The 18,347-nt window shown below is 50.4% G+C and overlaps 1 long non-coding RNA gene across 1 annotated transcript; it reads right to left on the reverse strand.

Annotated features, from left to right (window-relative positions):
* Positions 1–16,575: 16,575 nt before the first annotated feature.
* Positions 16,576–18,013, reverse strand: LOC115353115. Its single transcript, XR_003927430.2, has 2 exons — positions 17,744–18,013; positions 16,576–16,812 (listed from the first exon to the last, which is right to left on the reverse strand). It is a non-coding gene; the product is annotated as an uncharacterized LOC115353115 (long non-coding RNA).
* Between the last annotated feature and the right edge of the window lie 334 nt (positions 18,014–18,347).

An 18,347-nucleotide genomic window follows, 5' to 3' on the forward strand; every position in this document is an offset into this window, starting at 1 on the left:
TTCCCTAAAATGGGTGTGACACAGGGACAGACTGGGCAAAGTTTGCGAAACATTTTGTACTGTGTGCTGATTGCTCCATCTTTTAGACCGAGTTAGGGCTGCCGAGAAGAGAGGGAATTTGCCAGGGAAGTTCCAGCAAGGACCAGTGACTCGCCTGGCACAGCAGAAGCCTGTGCTTTCCCTGCAAAGATAGCGTGATGTCCATCTACACACACTGAAACCAAACCCGGTAAATTTTCTCTCGTATGAAGTAATCCTATAGCACAAATCAAGATTAATTGACATCCTCGTGCCTACCACAGCTGCACAAATGGTTGGTACAGCACAAGTGGGGCCTGTTCGCTAATCGTGAAGTAGCTAAGAGCAGACCTTGGATTACTGTGGTCTATAGTAATATATCACTTTCCATAAAAAGAAAAGAACATTGTGCTCTCTTTCCCAACACTGTTTCACCCCAGCTCATCAGTTGCCCAGCAATCACTCTCCTCTCCCAACACTTGCATGGCAGAAGGAGTGTTTTTTAATCCTGGAGAAGTTCTGCTGCGCTGAACTAAAGCAAAAGGAGAAGGGAGAAGCAGCTGGGTGCAAGGGGAAGAGTTTTTTGACAACAGCAAAAAAAAATGCAGTACTAGGGGAGTTTCCAGGTTAACGGGAGTCTAAAGGCTCTTCTGTCCTTTCTAATGGCTGCAAAGTGCTCAGCTGCAGCAGGGACAGGAAGAATATCTGACGGAGGGAGCGGACTCCTCTCTTCTCAGACAAATTCCATCTCTCACTGAACACTCAAAGGTGCTGTTGAGTTACTGCTCCACTTCAGTTACAGTAGCTTTTTAAGGCACATCATACATTATGTTCTCGTGTTGTGAAACCAGTCATTTTGCAAACTGGCTGAAGTTTTCAGTCATTTTGCAAAATGCCAGGTGATAATAGGTACGCGCATGAAATCCTCACCCTCTGGCTATTACTAACTCCGTAACTCAAAGACAGATGCAAAATTATTCTTATATTCATTTCTACAACCAGGCAATCTTTTGTAATTACTTTTAAAGCCGGTCAGCAACACCCATCCCTTGACAGAGCTAACTAGTATTTTCACAACTGAGCGTTGTAACATCAGCCATTACATTTCAGTCTTGCCCGTAACATCTGCCTCTGTCTCCCAGTGCTCCGGCCTGCCACAACTCCGTCACCCAAGCTGGCCTCCCCCAGATGAACATTGATCAACTGTCTGAGTCAATCATAAAAGTTTCTTTCCATTAACCACAGGAAAACTGAAGAAATGGTCACAGCAGAACAGAGTGCATTTCAAGTGGCCCAAGCACAAGGAACTATACACTGGGAGAAATATGTCAGTTCCCAGATCCAGGATGGAGATGCCACCATCTCGGTACACGCTCTGCAGGGGAGGATCAGGGACACACGCTGAATGTCAGTCCACAGTGCAACACCGTTAGGAAAAAGGCAAACAACATGCTGGATGTATAAACAGGAGAAAAGCCCTCAGGACAAGTGAAGTAATCCTCCCACCCAGGACTAGCCAGGCTGGAGCTGGACTGCTCTCTAGTTTGGATACAACACTTCAACACCAACCAACTGGAAAGAGTCCAGAAGAGAGGCGTGAGATAGACCAGAGGTCTAGAAAACATGATCAGTGATGAAGGACCAGAAGAACTGCATCTGTCTGAGAACATCCCAGTCAATACAAAGTTGGTGGAAGCATAGTTGCCTACAGAATAATCTATTTTTGATAGCTGCAGTGCACCAGGATGCCAGCGTTCACACAAGTGGTGCAACGACAACGCCAGGCAGCTTGCAAATGTCTCCAATTTTCCATCACTTGGTGTGGCGATGGAGAAGAGAAATCAGGCAGTGAGGTAAAACATCTTCAATTCCTGTCACAAAGAGACTAAACTTTTAGTCACTTTGTGAGTAAAACGTGCTGCAAAGTCAAAGAAAACTGCAGACATTCCATGAAATTATTTTACAGGATAACTAACCCCCATAGGAAAATACTTCAAAAAATTATTCTAACCCATTGGGCCACGCTGTCATAATACCTGAGCACCATGCAATCTCAGGGCCCACCAGAGACTACCAAGGGCAGCTTGCTGCTTTTGCAAAAGGGCAGAAGGCTCCAAAAGCTGGTTTACATGATTTGACCACAGAAACCACAGGAGTCTTTGGCCGAATTGAGATCCAAAATGAAATCTTCTGAGTTCAAGCCCACTGCCCTCTCCGTGCACTCCCCACCTTTCATGCTGTTCTCGTTCCTGTTCACCCATTAGCACAAGTAGTGCTGTAACTATACATTGCCCAGCACAGCAAACTACCTGAATCCTATGGGAAGTAACACAGCTTATACCCCCGAAATAGGGCTAAACCTAGCCGCTTTTGACCTTGCAGGGAAATTCAGATTCAGAGTCTGGGCTGGCAGCTGAATTCACGTCCCACCCCAGGCCCTGCAAGGCAGATGTGCACCCATACAGTCTGCATCAGATTAGGGAAAGCCTTTCCTCGCTGCTGACATGTAGGCAGAAAGTGAGCATGGAAATATCACGAATTATCAAGAAAAAATATCCAGTTATCACAGTCTTTGTTGTACAGGGCAGAAAAGGCCTAGCAGCATCCTGTTTAAATCCTTGTTTGGCTCGAAGCATGTGTGTACACAACTTCCATTTCCTCTCCTCCATCCCCGCGTTCACCCAAGCACATATTTCCCTGGAAGGGGGCTGCCCGGCACTCCTCACAGTTGTTTTCTGACTGCAACGAGCAGCCTCTCTGATACAAAAAAAGTGATGACTGGAGTCGGACTTTTCCTAGCAGCTCTCCTCTGGTGCCAGCCAGACCGTCTGACCAGAACTGCTTCCACACGGCTGCCGGCACTGCCCTGCGATGCGGCGGCACCCAGGCTGCGTGGAGCTGCGGCAGCGCAGGACAGCAAGGGCTGCAAAGCCCCGCCGGGCAGGTTAGGTGAATGCTTCGGCGGTGAGTCCTCACCCCAACGCTGCACTGCCTTGGCTGTGCTGACAGGCGAGCCCGGGCTGGGGAGGATAAAGTTAACTCTGCTCCATCGGCACAGCCTGCAGGGTAGATTGATTGCCGTGCAGACACATCCCAAATTTCTAAGCCTGCCGGTCAGCCTCAGGACTCGGCACTGATGCATCCCCAGAGAAATCTGAAAAAATAACTGATTCCATAAAAGTAGCCTATCGGCGTTAACTTCCAAAAGGCTTTTTCCTCCAGTTTACACTGACAAATACAAAGGCTCTCCCCCCGCCAGCTATCGCAACAGTCTCGCCCCGTCAGGACCCGCGGCTGCCGAGGCGGAGGTGCGGATTTACAGCGCTGGCTTTTGCAGAGTATAATGCTGAGCCTCAGGGATCAAGGGTTATGACATTTTTATGGCCTCTCTTCTCTCCCCCCATACGAATATGAAGCAACCGTAAGGAAAAACATCTGGTTTCACTTTTCTTTTCTCCACCACTGTTCCCATCTGACAAAACCTTAAAAACTTGCCAGTGCTCTAGCAAGCCGTGTGTGCCAGCAGCCTGCAAGGAGCCAAGGCTTTTTTGGTGTCATCGCAAGCGAGAGTACACTGCCCTGGAAGGACCGGCTCCATCGTTGCTAGAAGGCAAGACTACCCGGACCTCGTCCCACTGACGGGTGCACTGGCGGCCCTCCTCCATTGCTAGAGCGGGCCGAAGGGTTGCTAAAAGCCTGCCCCTCCATCTTGATCTCATTACAGGCTGCATCTCCAGAGGGAAACGCGGGCCACTGTGGGGAATGCCGCGAGAGGAGGCAACCCCTGCTGCGGGCAGGAAAAGCAAGCTGCGAGGAGGAGAAGTCCTGCCTCACCTCAGAGTCCTCAGAGGGGATTTTGCGGGGTGGCAAAATGGGCTCGCTTTATTTCTGAACAGTGGCGTGCTGGCAAAATGGGCTCGCTTTATTTCTGAACAGTGGCGTGCTGAGGAAGGCTTGTGCCCACCTCTGTGCTCAGGTCTAGTCTGCACCAGAAAAGAGAGACGACCCCAAAAATCCAGGTGGTGGCCCCCGACTCGCAGGAGCTACCTGCACAGCTCCGGGGTCCAGCCGAGAGCCACACTGCCAGTCAGGAGAACAAGCGTAAAAGACTACCAACTCTGAGACCGGTCTGGCAAAAGTGGCCAAGTGCCTGTTTCCACAGCTAGACACCAAGAAATATGGCGTAATCTGTTCCCTCAGGTTATCTTATTTATCCAAGGAAAGACAACATTAAAATATCTCCAATCTGAAATCTGAAAAGGCATCTGAAAGCATTTCTCGCTTATCTATAAGAGAGGAAGGCATCTACGCAACAGGCAGCGTAGCGGCTCTGGAAAACCGCCAGAAATAATCTCCCTCTCGGACTCCCATCTCAGGATCTCCCATCTTCAAAACCCCAGAGGAAGCCAGGTGGACTATTTGGACACAGCTCACAAAAGAGGGACGACTGCTGAGTGCTGGCCCCAGGGACGTGCTGTTGAGTACTGCCATGGAGGCCATGAGATGGGAGGGTGCTTCACAGGGATGAGGTCCCAGGACTGCCTGGTGATGAAGATCGTATGTTAGGCATTAGAAAAAAAATCTTAACAGTGGGGCACCCAAATAAGAGAACTGGCCTCCAAGGAAGGTCTCTGAGGGACAGGAACCAAAAGTGGTCATGGAGAAGGATACTGAACATCAAAGCGCACAAAGAAAATGTCTGTTCTGTGCTGTGGGCTCCAAGAGAAGACCCAGGGTATTGTTTTCCAGTTTCTTTCTCTCTTTTTGACTGCCCTTCTTGACTATGCCAATAAAAAAACACCACTCCCTCCTCTTATTCTTTTTCTTTGTTTACTTAACTTTTTTTCCTCATAGCAACTGCATAAAGCTGAAGCCATCTGATATTTCCAAGTAACCAAGACCATTATTCACTGAAGGCACTGGCCTGGATCCTAATTGCTGCTGGTCTCATACTCAATACAAGCATTGCAAACAGCTGTAAATATCTCTGTACAGTACTCCACTCATGTCAAGCCGACCCTAATTCTTACAAGTCCCTTGGGATACAAATAAAAGTTCATCAACACACTGCCAGAGAAAATAGGTGCGCTAGGTACGCTTTGGAAGGACAAACAGCAGCAGGAGAGGAGGCAAGGTAGAAATACAGTTTTACACCCTTTTCCAAGGGGAAGCAGGTGAAAGGAGTCGGTGGTCACCGGTATCTGCAGGCCACGTGATGGGATGAAGCGACCTTGCAACTGTGTGACACTAGGACAAGGAGGACTTTCCAGATCGTGTCTCAGTGCCCAGAGAATGTTTGAGGAGGAGGCTGGAGCTTCCCCCTTCCCACATTACCCTTCCAAGCCTTTGTTCCAGGCACGCGGCTATTCTGGCATTACCCGATTTCTGCATCCTATTTCCCTCTATTCACACAAAGGGCCTGTGTTTCATACAAACCTTTGTTTAAGGCTAAAGAGCATCATAACTGCCAGGTAACAACACTGCATTACACGGGTGACGAGGTCAGCATAAAACTGCTGCTAAGGAGGAGGAGAAGTCTGTGCTTTGCACCTCTCCTTGCCAGCGTCACAGAAAGGAGAAAAGGACAGGGCAGCAAAGCACGTGACAAAGTGCAAAATATGGTGCTTTTGTTTTTAATCTACTTCCCTGCTATAACCAGAGGAAAGCAAAGAAAAAAAATTGTAGTGCAAGAACCTGACTATTTTGCAACAAAAAATGATAGTCACTAAAATAACTTTGGGGGTTTTTTTCTTTTCAAAATACAGTCCAAGTCAGAGTCGGGGGTAGAGGGAGGTCCAATTTCTTACCAGCTCCCCAGAGAGTTAGGCACTTATAACACTCCCTCATCTTTTATTGCCCTTATTCTTCAAATCCTGCCCATCCCCTGTGTGATTTTACACTGCCCTTCTGCTCTCCTTCCCATCTATCACATGGTATCTCCCTTTTCTGCTCGCTTCCTCCTTTTCTCTGATCCGCTCACGCATTCCAGCTTCCCTCGCTCATCCCAAAGTTTGTTGGAACATCAACATTCCTCTGATGCCTTCAGCCCCTCATCCCACGTGGCTGCCTGCGCCCTGCCAAGGGGCTCCCGTCCTGACAGCGGGGCTGCAGGAGCCTAAACCCACTGCTTCTTGTGGCCGAGTCAATTCAGCCGCGCAGAACAGCAGAAACTTTGGCGAGAGATTTCAGCTCAGCTGGGGGAGGCGAAGAAGGCACAGTGTGAAAGTCCACTGCTACCAGGAGATGGAAATCAGTACAGCTGGTACTGTGTGTTCAGCTCTCAGCCAAAGTCCTTTCTCTCAAGGTTGTGCTGACAGACTACAAAAACAACGGCTGAAAGCACAGCATGAAAGCGAGCGACGGGTAACTTGCCCCAGAAGAAAGAATCCGTGAAGAGGAAGGTTTAACGTGTTTTGTTTCCATGTCAAGCCCTTGGCAGGAGGGGGAATGAAAGGTGTTAATCCAATGCACACCTAATGCTTCTTGATGCACATGTGTATTTCTCCCAGCCTTTCCACATAAGTGCTCTCTTTACGACTCAGTCCTTAAGGAGTGACATTTCAGAAGGACACCCCAGACCTCCCCATTTGCTCCAAGACAGGGTATATGCTGCGAATGAAGACATGTGGCAAGCAAATTTTTACCAGGAACAAATACTTGCCATCGTTCTGGATGGCTGCTATGCCACGCTACATTCTTCCTGGCACACTAGAGTGGAAAAATATTCTCGGAAAAGTAAGTAGATTTCTGCCATCGCAAACAGCTGACAAACACTTCAGGCCGCTGAACTCTGGGTCTTCATTTCTTCTTGTCAAGTTAGAGGCCCTACCCCGGGTAGGACTATGCATGTAGCTGGCTTCTCATGTGTGCTGGTGGGACAAAAGAGCTAGGGAGTCAGATAAATAATAGTTGTTAGAAAGCTACGGACACCCAGCATGGTGAAACCTGCTTTAAGGGCTGCAGACACATGCCCTGTGCTAACTAGCAGCCTCTTAAGATCTCTCAAGATTTCCACTGCCATTTCATTTAATCTCTTGCTCAAGTGCCACGTCTACCAGGCAAATGAACTCCCTCAGTTCCCCCATGCCAAGTTTCACTCCAGCATGTCAAAACCACTGCCCTACACTGCAGCATTCCTTTCCAAGTGAACTATTCCCCCCCTCCCTCCCGTGGGTCCCGCTGATGGCAGCTTGAGGTTGTATAACTGCGCACTCCCTCCTTGATAATAGCGAGAACCAGGATTTCCTGGTATGCCAGATACGGGTTTGCCACTCCTGCCTGTGTGAAAGGGGTGGGACAGGAGGCGAAGCAGCCATCGGGTGTTACAGCTCTGGGTTGTGTCTGTGCACCTTGACATCCCGCCAGGCTATAATAAGAGAGACCTGCAGGGAGCAACATATGTCAAAGTTGGTATTTTTCCTTCCTGCCTTCGCTCCCCGAAACCGCCTCAACTGGATCAACGCCCGCCCAGTTCCTTCTTTGGGTAGCCAACGAAGCATGCACACCGCAAGAGGAGCTGCCAGCTCCGCTGGAAAATGTACAGACCGAAGATCACCTGTGAGTGCGCAGCCTTGGCGTGAGCTGTTCTGCACGTCTGCAGCTTGACAATGCTGCTGTGGCTTTGGGAGGCAGCAGCAGCCGACCGCAGCGCCGACCGGCCATTCGCAATCCACAGCCGGAGGCACCTCTAAAAACATGCTCCCTGCAGCAGGGAGACCTTGCAGAAGCCTCCCAAACCTCCCGTCATTTTTAAGCTGAACCATGCTAGTAACGCCTCCTCTCCCCTTCCCTCCCCTGGCAATTTTCAGCTTCCCTGGACAGCCACGGTGTCAGTCCACATCTGGAAAGGGCATCCCTGGACCATTCGCAGCTGGATCGGGGCCAGATGCAGGAAAGGCTTGAAAGCTCCCTCACACTGTCTTCCTTCGGGCTTCCTTAGTGCACACCGCGCTTACGCTGAGACCGCAGGTGACTTCAGGTGGTGCCTACTCGTGCCTCCCTGCCACACCAAGCGTTCGGCTGAGATGCAGCCCTGGCGCTGGGGAGCTGGGCTTGGAGAACTAACTGGTGCTGTTTTCTGTGAGGCCCCCGAATCTGGCGTCCCAAGCAGAATTAACAAAAATAGCACAAAAGACCCCCAGTCTCTTGAGGTTTGCAGAGGTTTCTGTAACTCGTAAAGCATCCAGGTTGTTAACTGCTTCTGTGGACATAATTCAGATGCTGCATCATTTGAGGCTGTCCCATCCTTCATCAGGGCCAATCTGGCTTAAGATTTCTTGCAAAGAAAACTGATAAACTTGCCTGACTGGCAATCTTTGAACTATCATCAGAGCTGCCAAAACAGATCTGATTTGCCTATCCTCCTTCCTCCTGCCTCCCTTCCCCCCAGCTACTCACAGATACATGTGGCCCACTTCACACTTTTTAAGCCCCTAGGTGAATAAGGGCATTGCAGGCCCTTTATTTCTGTGATGGTCATTCCAGGGAAAAAGGGAGCATCGGTGTCGTTATCACGTTACCAGTTTCACCATGTTTTCTGCATCGAGCGCAGGCAGGCTCACAGCACTGCTCGATGCTGGGATGCTCTCGGAGCCGGCAGTGGAGAGTCCAGCAGCTCCTTTGACAGGAGCAGGAAAGACCACGTACTCATGCTGACTAATTCAGCTGATTTATTTTTAAATGCCATATCGAGGCAGACACAGTGTGAACGGAGAAGCGCAAAGCCACCGAGATCTGGAAGGTGCTCTGAGCTGTGTGTCGCTTTATGCCTCTGCCTGCCTCTCAGTTGTCTCTGCGAGTGATTCAGAAAACCCTGTTTAAACAGACTGAGCTCCTGCCATCTGTTAAGTGAGACACTATAGGGACCGGGTATTGTAACATATTGCATAACAGAATTGCCTTTGATTTAGCGTACTTTGTGCAACATGTCTCGTTGCCATCATTCACAGGGATCAGAGTGAGGCTTTAAGGCTCCTTTTCGCTTTGGGGCGTAATGACTCACTGCAGTGGACGAGCGGGCCACACCGACCCGCTGCATCCCCTCAGCTCTGAGTCACAGGCTGGGATTATAGGGACATGTTTAGGATTACAGACAAGGACTCATCCAGAAACCTCCTTCTCTCCCGCCTCTGCCAGTGTCTTTGCTAAGAGAGGTTGTGTACACTCTCAGATGCGGCAGAAAGGATGGAAATTCAGGGAACCCCCAGACAGCCTGTGACTCTAGAGCCACGTTTCCAATCGAAGGTACCTATCGAGCAGCTTGGTCAATGACACCCAGGCACACAACGATGGGATGACTTAAGTCCATCCATCTTCGTGCCAGGAAGTCTCTTAATAGTAAAACAAAAGTGTGTATTGGCAGTTGGCGTAGACGGGTGTTTTGCAGGATGCCTGACACTTCTGAATGGGCCCTCCTGATGGCACACAGAGCAGGGGCATCATTTTACAAACCTTTGAGATGATGTGCTTTGTGCTTTTTGAAGCAGTCACACGTCTTGTGGTGGGACGGCAACCTTATTTCTTGAAGACTTCACTCTCACCGTGATCCCAGCAAGATACATCTTAGCGCAGCAGCTCGGGGCCAGGGCCCTTCTGCCTTTCTACGCCAGACCTGGCTGCAGGCGTGGGGAGAGGGACCGGGCTCCAGGTGAGCCGCCGCCAGGCAGTGCCGTGGGGACGGCGGGGAAGGGGAGGCCTCGTTAATGAGACGGCGTGGATGACTGCGTTAGTCTGAAGGTCTGATGGTGCTGGAAATCAGAGATGGTGGGAGCAGAGCTGATACTACCTCCTCCTGGCAGGGTGGTTTCACTCACCTCTCTCAAAATCCCTGGCTAAGCAGTACCTACCATTTTGGAAGAACATCTGCAGTGGCCCTAGGGGATGCATACCCTGCACTGCTTGGGAAACACTTCCCCAGGTGCTTCAGTGTGTCACCCAGGCTACTGCTGCTGAAATACCTGACCTGGTTTTATGGGGACGGATACAGTCACACACAAGCATCAGTGTTTGGAAAGTGACTCAGAGAGTCAGCTACAGACTTGAATGAAATGCATTTTTTAAAAAAAGGAAGAAGAAAATGAAAGAGGAAGAGCCGACATCAAAGTGAGCAATAGAGGACCCAGAAACTGGTGGATTTCACACTCAGTTGACTGTTTGAATTAATTACACGGAAGGAGCTGTGAGAGTGTGTGTACCAAACTGCTCCCCCCGCACAGCTGGAAGCTCAACAGTTAGCGAGGCCACAGGAATCAGATGTTGCAGAGGATCCAGTTGCACCATACATTTCCACATCTTGCTCAAGCTCCCCAGGTGAGCGTCTGGGTTTGGTTTCTGCGGTACCGCGCCGTGTGCCCGAATTCGTCGGGGACGGGCGTGTTTGTGCCTGCTACCAGCCTGCTGCGTTTGCCTCCCCGCGGGGGAAGCGGGGAGGAAGCAGAGAAATTGTTGGGTTTGCATTTCACAACTGCCTGCACAATCCAGGTTGCTGCGCGCATCCCGCGGCTCGGCCTCTCGGGCGCAGCGTGATGGGAAGCGGGAGGGAGGGAGGGAGTGTTTACACAGCTCGCTAGCCGCTCTCCAGTCACTATAGCAACCCCCGAGGGTCAGTTTATAGTAGGAGAGGAAGTTCACTTTTGGGGAGTTCAGCTTTCCAACGCCAGCATCGAGCGCGGCTGAAAAACAAAAGGCCGGGCGGTGGGAGGAAACACATTTAAAGGAGCTTCCTATGTGCAAAACCACCCAAGCTGTCTCAGTCACCGGGAGATGCTGCATTCCTTTCCCCTCGGTCAAAGGCACGCCGCCATCCAGCTGATGCCTGCGCTGGAGGGGTACGTCCCCTCTCCCGCGGATGCCTGTGTGCGTTTGAGAGCAGGGCAGCTGTAGGTGAGTGCAACGGGGAGCCACGCTTTCAGAAACACCGCTGTGCTGGCATCCTCACGCTGAGAGCCGCAGGACCCATGTCCAGAGCGTACTCGCTGCACGCTCTGGCTATGTAAAGGTTGTTTGTAGACCTTCGCAATGACTCTCATGGCAGGAAGAAATAATAGGCACTGCTTTTTCTGGTCTGGAGGTAAACCAGCAGATGTCCATGCATTCAAACTTGGGTGCCCTACGTGGAGACACATGGTTTTTTGAACTTACCATGCTGAGACTCAGTCTGCGTCGGTGCTGCCAGTGGTACCCTGATTAAATCCAAAATAAATGACAGACGTCTTTGAGGTGGTGCCTAGGGAAACACCCTCTTTCCAAACACTGCCGTCTTCCCCAGACAGCTCTCCTTGACCTGTATGGCTCCTTGTGCTGAGCTCACCACTGTGCATCACGCTCCAGGGTTTCAGAGCAGGGTTTCAGTTTACCTACCCTGCATGCCACCCCTGTGTGACGGATATAAGGTTATAAAGGGATCCCTGCACTCAGCAGCTGCTGGAGAAAGGGCCCTGAGGAGTCCTGTCCTTGGCCGAGGACACAGGGGACGTGCAATGGGTACTCCTGCGCCTGGCCTTGGCCGCAGTGGGGAATGTAGAGAGAAGGAAGCCCAGTGAATCCCAGGGAGGTGCATTGCCTGCAGAGTGTCAGGACTGTGCATCCCAGCACCCATTTTCCCCTCTAAAATGACAAGTTCCATCGGCTAGGCATCTTTCCAATAAAGCTCCTTCTTCTGCCCATGAAGATCTCTCCACCAGCACTTGGCTGCTGGCTGGCTGGGAGCTAAGCTGGGTAACCATGCTGTGCTGGAGCCTGCGATGCAGGCAGCGCTTGGGGGAATTAGCACGGGTGTTTCCCAAAGACCAAATTCAGCAGAGAGGCAGCAAGCCATTGCCCAGGGGAAGAGAGAGGGATAAAGAGAGGACGTGAGGAGGAGAGACTGTGAGGATCTCTGCGTAGGAAGATTGGGAATTGCGATACATTATGCCAGAGAAAAACAGGCAGAAAGACACAGCGTTGTGGAGAAGCACAGGCTCCAAGAAGGGGAGAGGGGAGAGTGACACCATGAGGCACTGTGCAGGAGAAAGAAGGACCACACGGATGGGAAGGAGTGAGCCATAGCTGAAGCCTCCGAAAACAAAGTGATAAAAAGAGAGCAAAGATGATGAAAATGAGTGTGGGTGCTGCAGGGGAGGAATGGTAATGAAGGCTGTGGAGATGAGAAAGGTGGCTTTGTGAGGTGAAGGAATTCATCTGGCCATACAAAGATGTCAGATCCACTCGAGAAACAGATGTATTGAAGGTGCAATTCTTCTCATCCCAAAGCAGATGTCAGATACCTCGTACATCTACTTCTCCGAAAAGGGGACCTACGGTAACGATGCCAGAAGAAGACATCCACCCCGTGCAGGTCAAATTTCAGTGAATGAATCCTTTATGCCTAATAACCCTCTGCTCTTGGGTGGCAAGCGGAAGGGCAGAGCTTTGGGATGAGGGCTGTGTGTGTGTGTTTGAGGGCAATCTCCTGGGAGATTTTCCTCAGGCCTGGGTGTTGCCCAAGGAAACATGAGTAGGTTTCAGCGCTGCTTCACTCCTGAACTCGTCAGCGGGGAGGACTCTCCCAAGGAAACTCCACAGGTGGGTTTCACTTTTTCTGGCAACACCCATCTCCCACATTTAACCCCACAGGCTTTGAGCAGGGGACGCATATAGGGCCGGCAAGCAGACCCTATGCCCGGGAGCGACGAGCGAGCCCGCAGGACAAACCGTGAGAGCCGGTGGCACAGCCCGTGGGCTGGCGTGGACCCTCACGCTGTCGGCGGCTACGGCACAGCGAGGATGCCCACGGCATTAGGCACTGCCCCTGCGCAGCCGTGGCAAGCGGGCTTCGGCATCTCTCAAACAGGCTGCGGTTCAGGCCCTGGCTCGGGAAGCCCTTCTGCCGTCGCCTTCTCCTTCCTGCTCCGCGTGTGGACGAGTCAAAGCAGCTCCGGGTGTCCTCAGCGTCACCCAAGTCCCACACAGCCTGCTGCTAGCCCTGGTTACAGGACAGACCCGCCTGATCTCCTTACGGTGATTGACAGCGGCCCTTCGGGTGGTGTAATGTCAGGAGGAGTCTTTCTACAGGCTCGGCTCACGTCCTAGAGCAGCGAGATGTGCTTCCCACTCCTTTCCCCACGTCTGTGAGCAACGGGGGCTCAGCCCTCCGCCCCGGGCTCCATCCTGCGGCACCCCCGGCTCGCTGCATCTGCCTCGCTGTCCAGCCCACGCAGCGCGTGGGAATGCTGCAATGTCAGCTGAACCGGGCCACCTAGTATGGAAAAAGCAGGAGGACACCCAGGTGACTGAGACACCAGCAATGCACACAGCGATGGCTCAAAACCTTGGCATGGCTCTTTGGAAATATTACTTGGGGGTGGGGGGGGACAGGGAGGTGGAGGAGGTGTTGTCAACATTCCTTTATTAATACTGTATGAAGAAAAATACCGCAAAATAACGTGGTCGGGATTGGCAGCAGTTGTGAGGCGCTTGCCACAGAGGCAGAGGTCTATGTGAGGCCCCAAGCCGGGCAGAAATTTAATCCGGCTCCCCAGATGTTGCATAAAGGTGTAAAAACGTGAGCTTTGGTACTGGCTCACCATCTGCTTCGAGATACATGTAACAACACAGTAAATACCATTTGCATGCATTTGCAGATTTAATGGTCAGATAAGTGGCAAGGATGGTATGAAAAGGGCCTGCTTAGAAACAAGTAACATTAAAAATGGGTATCTTCATCTTTGTTGCTACCGCTACTTGGTATGGAAATAACACTTACATTAGTTAGACCATAAGTGGTCATCACAGAAGGTAAATATAATTAGGGAGGAAATAATAGGAATGATGTTATTTAACATTATAAATGTTTCTATATCCTCACCTGTGCTTGGGTGTTGCCACTGCACCCACCTCAAAGGATGTTTATTGAAAGAGAAAGAAGAGATTAGAGAGAGAGATGACAAAAATGGTATTGAAAGAGATGGAAAAGGCATGTGGAAAAATCTTTTACCCTATAGGCTCCTCTGGCCTGTTAGAAAACATTTATCCCCCTCAAGCCTAGAGGAAGCCAAAACAGTCAGTTGCACAGAAAAGGCTAGAGAAATATTTCTCTTTGCCCGCTCTCATCACTTCTGCCCCAGGGACACCCTCGCCATCTTAAACTGATTTTCTCACCCTGCAGGGTTAATGCACCCCAAGACACACGTCATGCCACCGGCTTAGGGCTCAGCACAGAGCCTCGCATGCAGGCCAGTGACAGCTTTGCCAGTTAGCTTTTAGAAGGATGAGAGCCCTCAAATTTCATAATACAGTGCCAGTCACTGAATGATGGTTGGGAAGAAGGTCCCTCTCCAGGCAGCTTAGCCCTTAATTGTCTCCTGTGAAGCATTTTTCCTTGGCCCAGAAGCCCTGGGTACTCAGCCCTGCTGCCTTGATACAGCACTTCTGCCCTCCCAAAAGCATCATGTAGGAACAAAAAAGCCACTTCACTTTGCCCACGTTGCTGTGCCCCTTCCCTCTCCACCGAAGGCAAAAGCCTGGGGGGGTTATTTCTGTTTTCTGTGAGATGCTGCTGTCTGGGGGGAAGTGGAAGCCAACTTTCCACAAACATCTCAGGGCACCCAGTCTGAGCCAGCTTTCGGAAACGGGGTCGGGCGTCAGCAGTGCACCTGAATGAGCGGCCAGACCTTCTGGAAGGCTGGGAGGCCAGCCACCAGCACCCAGGCGGGAGCTGACGTAGGATGAATCCTTGTGAAAGTGCAGCAGCCTCAGCTTGTTCGGTTTAGTGTAAAAGGCAGACCCTCAAAATGAGTCACATTTGAGGCTCCAAGTGGGAGATGGGGAGAGTTATGTTTTAAGGTCTTTGATGCGGGAGTCCAGACAAAACTTCCTTGTGATGAAGAGGACCAGTATTTTGTCTTCTGTTTAACACACTGTCAAGAGAAATGGAGTCATGGACCATAACAGAGATTTATCTGTATTGCAGCATTACCTACGCTGATGACTGTAATAATTCCTGCTCACTTAAGTCTTCTTTTGAAAAAATGCCCTGCATAGAAAAAGGTTTTCTTATGTGATATGTATAATAGATCCTACACTTTCAAAATGCACTTCTCTGCATCTAGCCAAATCCTCAGGAAGAGGATTTTTTGTTTATCCTTTATACCACTCCAGGGGCTCTGACTGGTGCCCGCCTCATCCCGCCCCTGGAAGCAGCCACGTTTCCACCAAGGCAGATGGCAGTCAGGCCTGTCCCACACATCCCTTACAGCGAAAGCGCTCCAGAGCAGAGGGGATTCTTTAATTTTTGCTTCTTTTTGCAGCTTTCTTATGACTGCTTCCCTTTACATTTGGCTTAGCCTGGCTCCCAAATACCCAGGACCACTTCCCTTTCTGTTTGGGGACAGTTCCACTTTCTCACTCTTGTCTGCTGGCGCGCTGTGGGTGCATTTAGGTTTCCAGCTCTCTACAGGGAAGAGGTTTAGAGATTATAAGATGTCCCTGTGGAAACTGCACCACTTTTCAAACATGAGAGGACATCAGTATTCATACGAGGCAGGGAAGCCCTTACTAAAACAGAAAAATCCACTACATTTTTGTTCCTTCTTCTTGAAGGTGTCCCTTTAACAGCACTCAACAGCTGTTAAATGGGATAATCGCCTGTTATCCTCATGTCACTAATTCAAATGCTAATGGCTCTCAGCGCATGAGAGGTTATTCAGCCATCCGGCACCCCAGGTACGCTTTGCATGAGGAGGATGCTGAACCGATTAAGCTCCCTTCTGGGATTCTAGAAACATTGGAAAGAAATGCTTCCAGATGAACTCAGAGAGGAGATGATGTTCAAGACAGAAAGGAAAACCAGGCAGGGAGGAGGCCAGCAGGAAGGATTTGCATGTTTTGATGCCTCAGAGGGGCTCCATCCCCACACTGAGAGACCCTGCGCCCAGCCCAGCTTCTGTGCCAGCCAATTCAGCCAGGGCTCACTTTGATCCCAAATAACTACTACTTGAACGGTGGTAGTGCTCAGCGATCCCAAACAAGGGTCATAATTTCACTGTCCTAGCTAAACCACTATCCCAGCAGTGCAATATTTGCTATCTACATGGAAACAGAGGCACCTCTTCCTAAGGGCCAGGTCACTACCACAAGGTTGCTAGCAGCAGAAGAGCAAATCTGCTCCTGGCAGGTGACACCGGGCTCAGTGACCCTCCAGCCACGCAACGCAAAGTGCCAAGCTGTTGGTACCCTGCAGAGCAAGCGCCCTGGTGCTCCTTGCCTCTGTGACAGGAAAGAGGCAGCAGAAGGCAGCAGCAACATTTTTAAAATCAACACCACTTTTACAGAGCAGAGCTTGCAACTGGATCCACGCTTGTGTGTGTGTGTGCGCGCGCGCGTGTGCGTGCATGTGTGTGCAAAATGCAGTTCAATGCATTCATTTATATTTCACGCATGCAATTTCCCCAAAAACCTCCCAGTCTCTACAAAAGTATGTAGTGTCTCTTACATGGTAATAACCACAGATTGTATAGTCACACTGTTAAACAGGTCACACTATTACCCGTCAGTGATATCAACACAAAAGTAGAGCTGGAGTTAAGCCTTAAACTCTTTTGTTATGAAACTGCTGATAATACACAACCCACAAGGAGGCAGGCCGTCGGTGTCTGCCCTTCCCTTGCACAGAGACCAGATGAGAGCATTATGGATGATGCTGAAGGAAAGGAACAGCGGTGACTTCGGTTTCCACCACAGGCACTGGTGGATGTGCCTCACCCGTCCCTCTCGTTCTCCAAGGAGGGCACCCAGATCCCAGACACTGGTGTCATCTGTCTAAAGAGGGCAAGTAGGAGGAGAAAAGGGGAATTAACAGATCAGTATAGTACCCTGGAGGGGAAGATATAGAAGGTGAGGAGGGAAAATGGTTGGAAAAACAGATAGCTCTTCCACAGCTCTCAGCCATGATCACCTGAAATGCTTGTGACCACATTTTCCAAAGGGGTCAATAATCAATGAACACCCAGTTTTGAAAAAACTATTTTGACATCAAAACAATGGTGTGTTTCTTCTCATCTTAAGCCCATGGAGGCCACTATTATTTAAGGAAATTCACTGGCCAAAGCACCTTCTCAGCCTTAGCATCCATCCTTGGCTTTCTTTTTAACTTTGAAATGATCCTGTATTCAACTCTGCTGCCCTGGTATCTCGACTCCCCTCAGTATTTCATTCCTAATTCTCGACATCTTCTCCTCTGAAGAGTTACTTATGGGCAAGAAAAATTGTTCTCATTGCATGTTCAAAAAAAAAAAAAAAAAAATCTCTGTTGCCATGGCAGTGGTGTGGGTTACAACCAACCATTTTAGCTGCACTAAGTTTAAAATGGTAACCAAGTTAACAACTCTTTTGTTTCCTTCTGGGAAATAAAGAACCAATGCAATCAGCTCAAAAACGAGTGCTGGGACGTGTTTGCTCCTGTGGGCTTACGGGTGACCACCAGGCAGCCATGGCTGGTCCCCTCCATGGGCAGCAGGGCTGACCCAGTTTCTCCTTGGAGCTGTCATGGCAACCTCCATGGTCGTGTTTGCTGCTTTGCATGGCAAAACCTTCGATTTCTGGCTACAGCAAAGCAAGAACACAAAACCAGTGGCTGTGCGATCGGGAGGGCAGCTCAGCCTTTTGCCCTGGGTCCTGCTCCAGAACAAAAGCCACGTCCGTGCGGTAGCAAAGGAGTTGGACACAGGAGGGAAAGCAAGTTGTCACTTACTCTTTTCCATTCTGGTGCTGCTTTATTCCTCAGAAGGAAGCACATTCAGCCTGGCTTGATAAAGAAATGAGGCTCACGCAGTCGTTTCATGTGTGCGCAGCATGGGGCAGAGCCTGACCCTCTTCCCTCCCAGTCCCCTCTGAACTCGAGGCCATTGCCCACACAGACCAAACTTGGCAGAGAGCTAGTCCCCTCAGATCCGTGAAATCCACGGGAAGAAGGACAAACAGGGGAGAGGGATCATGCCTCCGCACAGGGGAAGGCGATGGGAGGAGCTCAGCCTGAATTTGACATCGCAGAGTCTGCACAAGAGCGGCACCGGCTGAGGGGTGCCCACCTGGGCTTCTCGCAGGACCTCCAGCTTGAAGGTGGTTGTGCATTTACCCGTCCCCAGCCGTTCATTAACCAGAGAGCTGGCTGCCCACAGCGACAAAGAAATGTCAGCACTCTACACTAAGAACCTTGTCAGCCTGAATGGGAGAGAAAAATGTTCCACACTGCGGGGCAGACACCCAAAAATCACTTCTGTGTCGCAGGGAGGAGGGAAAAGGAGAAGAAAAAAAAAAGAAAAAATGGCTAGCAGGTTTGATTTATAAAGGGAAAT

This window comes from Aquila chrysaetos, chromosome 18 (assembly GCF_900496995.4).
Source record: "Aquila chrysaetos chrysaetos chromosome 18, bAquChr1.4, whole genome shotgun sequence".
Lineage (NCBI taxonomy): Eukaryota > Metazoa > Chordata > Aves > Accipitriformes > Accipitridae > Aquila > Aquila chrysaetos.